We start from the raw sequence: 9,001 nt of genomic DNA, 5'->3' as shown, positions 1-9,001 counted from the left end.
TGACACTTGTCCTGAGCGCACGCGGCCCTGAAGGCAGATATTTGCGACTAAAAAAAGGTTGAATCAAGAGACGTGTGTGAGATGTATCTGTAAAATGACGCTGAGATTCGCTCAGTTTAGACATGCGAAAGTTCACGCTTACAGAAGTGCAGCAGTAGGGAAGCAGTAGTAGCAGAAGCATCTCGGCGTAAGCGCATGTATTTACCAGATTCCTTGTGTGTTCACATCACTGGGTTGTAATGGGTTATATAACATAGCCCTGCAGTCAAACGACTAGCCTTTTTTTCAAATTGAATTGGTGTGTAATCTGATGTAATGTACCGTGAACACCCACGTTTTGAGTCACGTGCAATTAAAAAAAAACACCACAACACACGCTACAGCAGGTCTCTTTGATTCCTCTGCCTCACAGTCGCTGCGGGACATGCTGCCAGAGGACTGAGCACCTTTGACAGGTGGAAAGATGAATCAATCCCGCAGCCAGACAAAACAAAATACGAGACGGATCTAATGTAGCTAGTCATCCAACCGGCACAGGGCAATTTTCACTTTAGTTTCCGTTTATGCGGTTTGAAACAAGACATTTTTATCATGCAGCAGCGGTGGAAGAGGTGAGGTCAAAAACTCACTTAAAGGTGCTTTTTTTTTATCAGAAATGTTGATTTTTTTTGGCTCATTCCGAATTGGTCAAATAATGGCGCTTTTGAGGAGTTTGGAATGAAATCGTTCAAAATCAACTTTCCTCACACGTAGCACCTTTTAAAGTAAGTAAGTGTCATCAGAAAAAATCTACATAACATGTCAACATTTAAAAAAAAACACTTCTTTGTAAAGAGTAACAAGCCGAAATAGTTGATTTAACCTTTAGCAGTGTATTGGATTCTATTTTTATTTATTTTTATTTTGTATCGCTATCAAGGAGGTTATTGTACCACCGGTTTACATTTGTTTGTTGGTTGGTTTGTGAGCAGGATTATGCTAAATCTACTCAAAGGATTTCTACGAGACTTTGATGGGTGATGTGTCTCGGCCCCAGAATTGTCTTTTAAGGGCTGGACCTGGATGAAGGGACGGTTTCAAGATTTATTCTCATTTTCCCCTCACAATTTCTCTTCCTTTACCATGTTAGTTAATTTCCCAGCACCTGATCCATGGATCTTGATGTCAAAAAACAAAAACGGTGTTTGAAGGTGGCTGGTATTTACGAGTGAGTACAGTTTGGTGCAGATAAAGTGGACTGTTGTGCTTTACTGAGTGTCATCCTAGTTCGCTAGTAGTACGCTACAGATATGGAAATTCAATGGAATACATACACATACACTGATACACTAGAAAATAAACCAGCCATGGAGTAAATTGACATTATTGCCTCCCACCCTGCCATGCTGCTATGATTGTAGAATAGACAAAATGATACATATCTATCAATGTAATACCTGTTCATGTGCTCCAGTTGAAATCAATAAAAAAACTATACAGTGTAACTAGCTGCAGATGTTGGTTTTATCAGCTGTAAGGTACGACAAACTACACGTGCAGACGGTGCTCACAGATCACGGCTCATTAGCCGGCAAATTGTGCTAATTTGTCATTTATAATGCTTCCATAATCTTTCCATGCCACTCAGTTATCAGAGGGTGTTTACCGCAATCCCCTACTTTCTGAACTAATGAGTTTCTAATGAGACTCTTCCAGCCTAAATCCCTAATTATTGCTAACTTACAGCGCATGCAGTTAATGTCTAGCGGGGGCCCAAATCCAACAACAGTCGAGTGAGGGGAACACTGGGGGGTATTGGAGGACTTAGGAGGATGGTGTGACGGGGAGAACAGGGATAAGAAAGGGGGTGACGTAAGGGTGCAGTGAGGTCCTGCACGCTTTTGGCTTGTGGTCAACAGGTGGGCCCCTGTGCACCCCCACCCCCCACCCCCCCGCGCAACCTTCGCAGACCACCAGCTAAAGAGGAGGACTTTAGCCAAGATCTGTCTGGCAGACAGAGAGGGGAAGGGGATTTTAGCACCAAATCCAGCGGATCAATAAAAATGTCTGCTAATTAGGCTTTCCAGAAAAGGAAGGGGGGGAAGCCGAGGATGCGGGATGAGAGTGAGCCAGAAGAGAAAGAAAAGAAAAACAACCAGAGCAGGCAGTGCTGATTCAGAAGTCTAGACAGATAAGGAAAATCCCCAGACAGGCGTGCCCCGCTAAGGAAATCAGGTGAAGCACACTAGGTGACACTCCACCTCGCTCTGTGGGTCAATCCGATGCGGCCTTGCCAGGCATCGGTCTCACCCGTCCACCATCACTCTCTTCCCCAGTCAGATGCAAACCTCGCAGGCTACAGCGATCAGTTTCTCTGACCCCAATCCTTCCTCCTCCTCCTCCTCCTCCTCCTCCTCCTCCTCCCTCCACCTTTTCCTTGCCCCTCCTCCTTCCTTCCTCTGGACATCACCACTTTGACCTAAATCTCCTCATTTAATCTTCTTCTTCTTCTACTCGTCTTTTGGATAACAATCAACCTCCCTAATTGTCTTAATCTCCCCGGTGTTTTATTGTCCCCGGGGCCTCATGCGTAGCGCAGAACAAAAACATTAACCACAGATCAATACTCGGCATCAGGCCGCAACTACCACCGTGGTCTTTATCGATTATCACTCATTTAAGGTCGGGCCGCATGTACCGATTATGGGTTTAATTAAAATAAAAGGAGGGCGGGGCTCGCCGGCTTTGGAGGACATGCAGAAATGATCTCTGTTGTGTCTTGTTTCGTTCAGAGGGGCTGATATCATTATTTTTCATGGAGAGCAACAGTTAATAAAGAGACGAATCACAGCACCAACGGAGGTAAAGAGCAATACATTTTGAAATGTGATTAAAAAAAGGAAATATTAGCATTTTGTGCATCCGTGGATTAAGTCTGACTCGTGCGGTTGTAAACACCTTCTTCAAAATCTCCCCCCGCCCCCCGAGCCTCTTGTTGTGCTCTCGAAATAAAACAAATCTGTACATCGTCAATTTCTAAAATGAGAAGCTTATGGAATAGCACTCTCAGTTATATTACAACAGGGCTTTTGGAGGCCCCGAGCCAAAGATATTAGCTTGAGCGCTGCCGTAAGCCCGGGATCAGGCGAAGGTTAGGGCATGATTTGTGTATGATTTTGAAATGACAACCCGGGGGGGACGATAATCAAAATATTCAGAACAATAACGGATTACGTGTGTCAGTGGCTGCACTCTGCACCATCTGTTAAGGGAGCGGGTCAGCGGGTGAATAATGTTGTTCATTTGTGTGTGTGTGTGTGCGTGCGTATGTGTGTGTTTACATAGGATCACATTTTTTCTTGTCTTAATTCTACAATTTCAAATATGGCTGCAGCATTTAAAGACTCGAGTTCACGTTATAACCACGGATTATGAGTTTTTAGTGTGAAATCGTCTTATATTGACCCCTTGGCACACACGTTTTAAATATTTTGTCTCTTTTTCATTCTTATTCACCTTCAGTCGCACACTTTTGTCATCTCCATCTCCGTCCTGTTTTCTGTTTCACAACATCAACAGCTCCCCCCCTTCGCCTCTCCCTCTCTCAGTGGGTGAGTCTGGAGCTGCGTCGCGGTCAGATGACACTGTCTGACTCCACTCCACTGTAATCTGACATGGCTAATCTAATCTCTCTGTCTCCGCAGATTGGCAAACTACCTGGGTCACTCCAGCCAATTAGCCCATCTGCACAGCACGCCGACACGGGCCAGGCCAAAGCCGGCCTGCCGTAAAGGGGCCCAGCCCAGCCCAGCCTAGCCCAGCCCAGCCCAGCTGGCCCTAGTCGTGCCGCTGCAGGGCTCAGCGACGGATCAGGCTGTCTGAGGCCCCGAATATCTGCTTCCATAACAGCCCATCTGCCTTTGGCTTGGCCTGGTCCACTTTCATCCCCAGCGGCCCCAAAGATTAGGGATCCTCTGCAGACTCTACAGCCAATTAAAGCACTTGCCGTGCAGTTGTTAGGTAATCACCGAAGCTATGATTCAACACGGTGTTAAGTGGGCTACTTTGGCACCAAGTGTTGCCTTTGTATTGTTACTGCTTATGCAACTCAGAGAAGAGAGGGTTTTCTTTTTTTTAGCATTTGAAGGGTTAGATGATGCACAGGAAAATGATAACACAGCAGCAATCTCAGCGGGTCATGAATAAGTCATTTGATCGTAACGTATAATAACATAAAACAGGTGTGGCTCTTATCAGTGTCATATTTTTAGCTCTGCAATCAGATAACGATACTAGCATGTGTCATCTTGTCAGACTGAAGACTGAAGCTTCTCCATTTCTTGTAAATAAAGTAGAAATAATCTGTTATAACCACAACATTTCAAGCATCAACTGCAACAGGCGTCTGTATTATTTTACATACGTTTTACCGCCATTGAGGCACAGAGGTAAATACACTGAAATAAGGTCAGGGGCCCTCTAACAGCTTATTTTCTCATCAAGCCAGTCTCACTTAATCACCTTAGCTAAATTAGTTTGAAATTAGCCCTCTTTTCTAACTCCCCGTCATCCATCTTTCCCCTCCTTTCCTCCCCCTCTCTTCCCCAGTCGTTTTTCACAGCTTTGTTGGATTAGACAGATTACGCGTCTGAAACTCTGTTTTTGTTCTTTCTCCCTCGCCCAGTTGCGTTTCCCCCCCCCCTGTCCTCCTCCTCTCCCGGCCCCTCCATCTTGAGGGGTGTTAATCCAGGATGCACATAGTGTCTCAACATGTTGTTTTGCCTTCAAACCTGTTGCAGATTAATTCATAAAAACAGCACATAGGCAGAATTAAGGTGGCGGAATGACACTTTTCCCCTGTGAGCTGCTGGAAAAGCACCCTGTCTCCCATGGAAGAAGTTCACACACAGAGTCTTCCGGTAAAGTCGGGAGTTATTTCTTGTGGTTTGACATTAAGACTTGGAAAAGTGACTGAAACATACCAATAAAACTTACATTGGAAGGCTTTCAAATACAGGCATCTTTGTACTTGTGGTTTTTGGTGTATGTGTCATTCTGGGTTGAACTGGGAACAACACAAGGCAACCTGGAGACAGAAACCAGATGAAAGAGCTGATGACTATATTAGCACATTTGATTTAGAGAGAAATGGAGTTTATTTCATTACAAAGGAAGAAAGACAAATTAATAACACAACTGTGGGCTAATTTAGCCTAATTTATAATACTGCACGTCATTCACAGATTGAAATTAATTGTAACAGTGGCTTTTGAACTGTTTGTGCCCAAGGACTGACACAGTAAATTAAAGACTCGTCCATTACTCGTTGTATAGTCGTGTATTGCAATAATAATCCATGGTTGTAACAAAACCCCATGGCACACCTGGACACAGGGTGCTTCGACACACCATTTGGGAGCCACTGATGTAAAACATACTCGACCGCTGTGTTCTCTCAAGCAAAACCCTCGAAACTGAAATCGTTACACGGTTAATCATTCAATTGTTATTTTTTTGATATTAATACATATGTTAGTAAAATGTCAAGATGGACATTTGCAAGTACAAACTTTTCAAATGTTAGGGTTTCCTTCTGTCGATGTCACCCTGATTATAAATAGGCTTTTTGGGGTTTCGGATGGATGGACACAGCAAAAGACTCCATCTCGTCATCTGGACAATAATCATGGCCATTTATTTGACATTTTATAGACCATACGATAAATTGAATAATTAAAAACATTCAACAAAAAATGAGCTAGGTGCAGCCGACTGGATTAAACAGTGTTTCAGTTCACACGCCTTCTACAAGCCGAGCAACTTCCCCTTGCTCACACTCAGGCAGGTCTTGAAACCCCAATCTGCACCACATCTCCTTTTTCTTTATTTCTTTCTTTATCATTCCAAAAATTTTAGTTTTGTGTTAAACCGCTCGGTGAAATACATAATTTCACTCAACACACGTCACCAACACCAACATGGCCGCAAACTCTGCACAGAAAAGGTGTTAAAAAAGATGAAGATCACGATACATCTGACCATATTGAAAAGTGCAGTTATATGAAAGGGTAGTTTATCAATTTTGTGAGCTGCTAATATATCTTTATAATTACATATTTTCAATGTTTTCATTTCATTAGTTGTATAAAAAACTAAAACTTTCTTGACTTTGAAAATGATCTTTTAAGTTGACGAACATCATATGTTACATTTCAGTGCATTTAGCATACGCTTTTGTCCAAAGCAACTTAAAAATTGTTTCACATTCTTACATTGATGACATGCAAGGTGCCAACTGCTCATCAGGAGCGATTTGGAGTTCAGTATCTTGCTCAAGGACACTTCAAGATGCAGCTAGGGGGAGCTGGGATTCTAACCAGCAACCGTCAGATTACTTGCCGACCTGCTCTACCTCTTGAGCTACAACTACTATTCAAATGGGATCAGCTAATTATTTTCGACCACCATATTTAATTTAAAAGACAATTTCTCAAATCAAGACTTTCAAAGTTTGTCATTTAAGTAAAATATCATGTAGTTTTGTGTCAAACCGCTTGGTTAACTACATCGTCTCGCTCAACACACATCATAAACAACAACTAGGCCGCCAGCTCAGCACACAAAAAGCTGATGAAAATCACAATAAATCTGGTCATATTGACAACTGCTGTAATGTAAAAGGATAGTTGTCAGTTCTGTGAGCTGCTAAAATACAGGACCAGCTCCGCAATGTTTAAATTACAGGCTTTGGTGACAACGTCACTGCTGCAACTGTTGGCTGTGTAGTCTTTATAATTACTTGTGTCTTTTGTTTCATTAGTTTTATGAAAAACTACAACTACAACTGGAGCTGAAAAATGGCCTTTTAAATTGAGAAATGTATGATTATTGACACAATTCAAGTGGGATCAAAAATATTTTGGCCCTCAAAATTCACTGCCATACACACAATTTTATTCTATGATAAGTTCTATGGACCTATGAAGTCCCAGGGGTCCAACGGAAGGCGCGTGACTTGGGCGTTGTCTTCCATTTTCTCTTATTTTACCTTATTTTGGGCTTTATTGACTTGAAAAATCCTCTTTTTTTAATTCACAAACATCCCATGTGTGATTTATGGTGCAGTTAAAATTGGATTTAAAATAAATTTTTCCCTTCACTACCACACAAAGGTTTTCCAGATGAAGGTCCCATGGTCCACTGGAAAGAGGCGTAACTTCGGCTGTCTCTTCCAGTTTCCTTTATTTGACCTTATTTTGGACTTTATCCACTTGACAAATTATCTTTTTTAATTCACAAACATAATATATGTAATTCGTGGCACAATCAAAAATATATTTATCTCTCTCTATTCAATACTATCCACCTTATTCCTGACTTTGTGAGTTTACACATGGTTCATAGCGGTATTCGGTTATGCTCTTCCGGTTGAACTCGGAGTTTACGCTAGCGTAGCTGTCATGCTCGCTCTAAAAACCGGCTTTTAACTCAAAAAAACGACAGAATGGATAAAAATCAGAGGTGGATACACAGTACGGACATTTTAATAAGTCGTGAGGACAGTTCTGTAACAGTGTCTCACCCGTCAGTTCTCATGGAGTGGGCAGATGACATGAAGCATTAGCCCAACATTAGCTACATCGACGTAATTAATTATCTTATATTTTCTGAAGGTGTTGACAGCGGAGAATTACAAAGTTACAAAAGCACAGAGGCATACAACTACCTGCACAGTAACAAAATAGTACTGTTGAAGAAACACAGCCAGTTTATATTTCTGAATGCAGCAGCTATTCTGAGGAAGATATTCATGAACCCAAATATTTATTTTAGTGTCAAAGCCGCGAGCCACGCTAGTCTACGTTCCCCCTTCCTCAGCATGGCGTGTAGGGCGCAGGGTACGGACATGTTTGTCCAAGTGGTTGATGCATTTATGACATAACGCTAGTTGTTTAGGGATAGCTTGGCGGCATCGGTCAGTCATGCAGTTGCAACGCAACCGGAAACAGAAAGCCGCAGGCGCAAGTAGTTATCTGTCATGGCAGCACCCAGAGGCTTCTGAGTAGGGGTGGGCAGATCGATCCAAATATCGATAGTATCGATAACAAGGTGAGTATTGGTATCAGATCGATACTAGCGTGATGAGATCGATATTTTTGTTGTAGTTTCTCTTCTATAAGTTCAGCAAATCACTCGTTTTTCTTCACAGAGTTTGTGTGAGCGCAGCGTCCCTCTTATGTGCAGCGCTCCTCTCCACCTCTCTCACGCCACTCCCTGATCAGGTTCACAATATCCACAATTTCTAGAAGTGAAAGTTATTTCCAGCATTAATTAATGTTGTTAGTGTAACTGGTAGTCAGCGATGTAATATTAGCAGAGTGCGTAAACTATTATCATATATTCAGACAGTTGAAATAAATCTTAATTGTTTTACTGGAACTCAAAAATATATGCTTATATTTAGATATATTGCCTACCTCATACCTGAAGTATGAATATGGCAGAGTATATTTACCCTTTTGTAGCTGTTGAAAGAACATTAGTATTCCTATTTAGGCTACATGCAGATAGGTTATAGATTTAATTATGTTAAATATTATTTTCTTATTGGCTAAAATCTTTGTCCTGTGTTTTATTATTATCATAATCATGATCAACTCATTAAAGGCAAAAGTACAAAATCATTCAATGATCAGTCATTTTCAAAGAAATCACTATCGGTATCGGCATCGGCAATACTGGCACTGTAATTACCAAAATTTGCAGTATCGCCCACCCCTACTTCTGAGGAAACGGTTGGATACAAAGTTTTTTTCCGAAATGTTGTCCCAGATAGTCCAACGGAAAGGGGCGTGACTTTGGCTGTCTCTTCTGGTTTGCTTTATTTACTTATAAACTTGAAAAAATATCTTTTTTAATTCATAAACATCATGTGTGTGATTCATGGCACAATTCACAATTTAAAAAATGATTTGTGTATCTCCATTCACGAGTTTTTCATAAACAAGTTTCCATGGATTCA

This window comes from Sparus aurata, chromosome 3 (assembly GCF_900880675.1).
Source record: "Sparus aurata chromosome 3, fSpaAur1.1, whole genome shotgun sequence".
In the NCBI taxonomy this organism is placed as follows: domain Eukaryota; kingdom Metazoa; phylum Chordata; class Actinopteri; order Spariformes; family Sparidae; genus Sparus; species Sparus aurata.
This window is presented reverse-complemented; position numbering follows the sequence as displayed.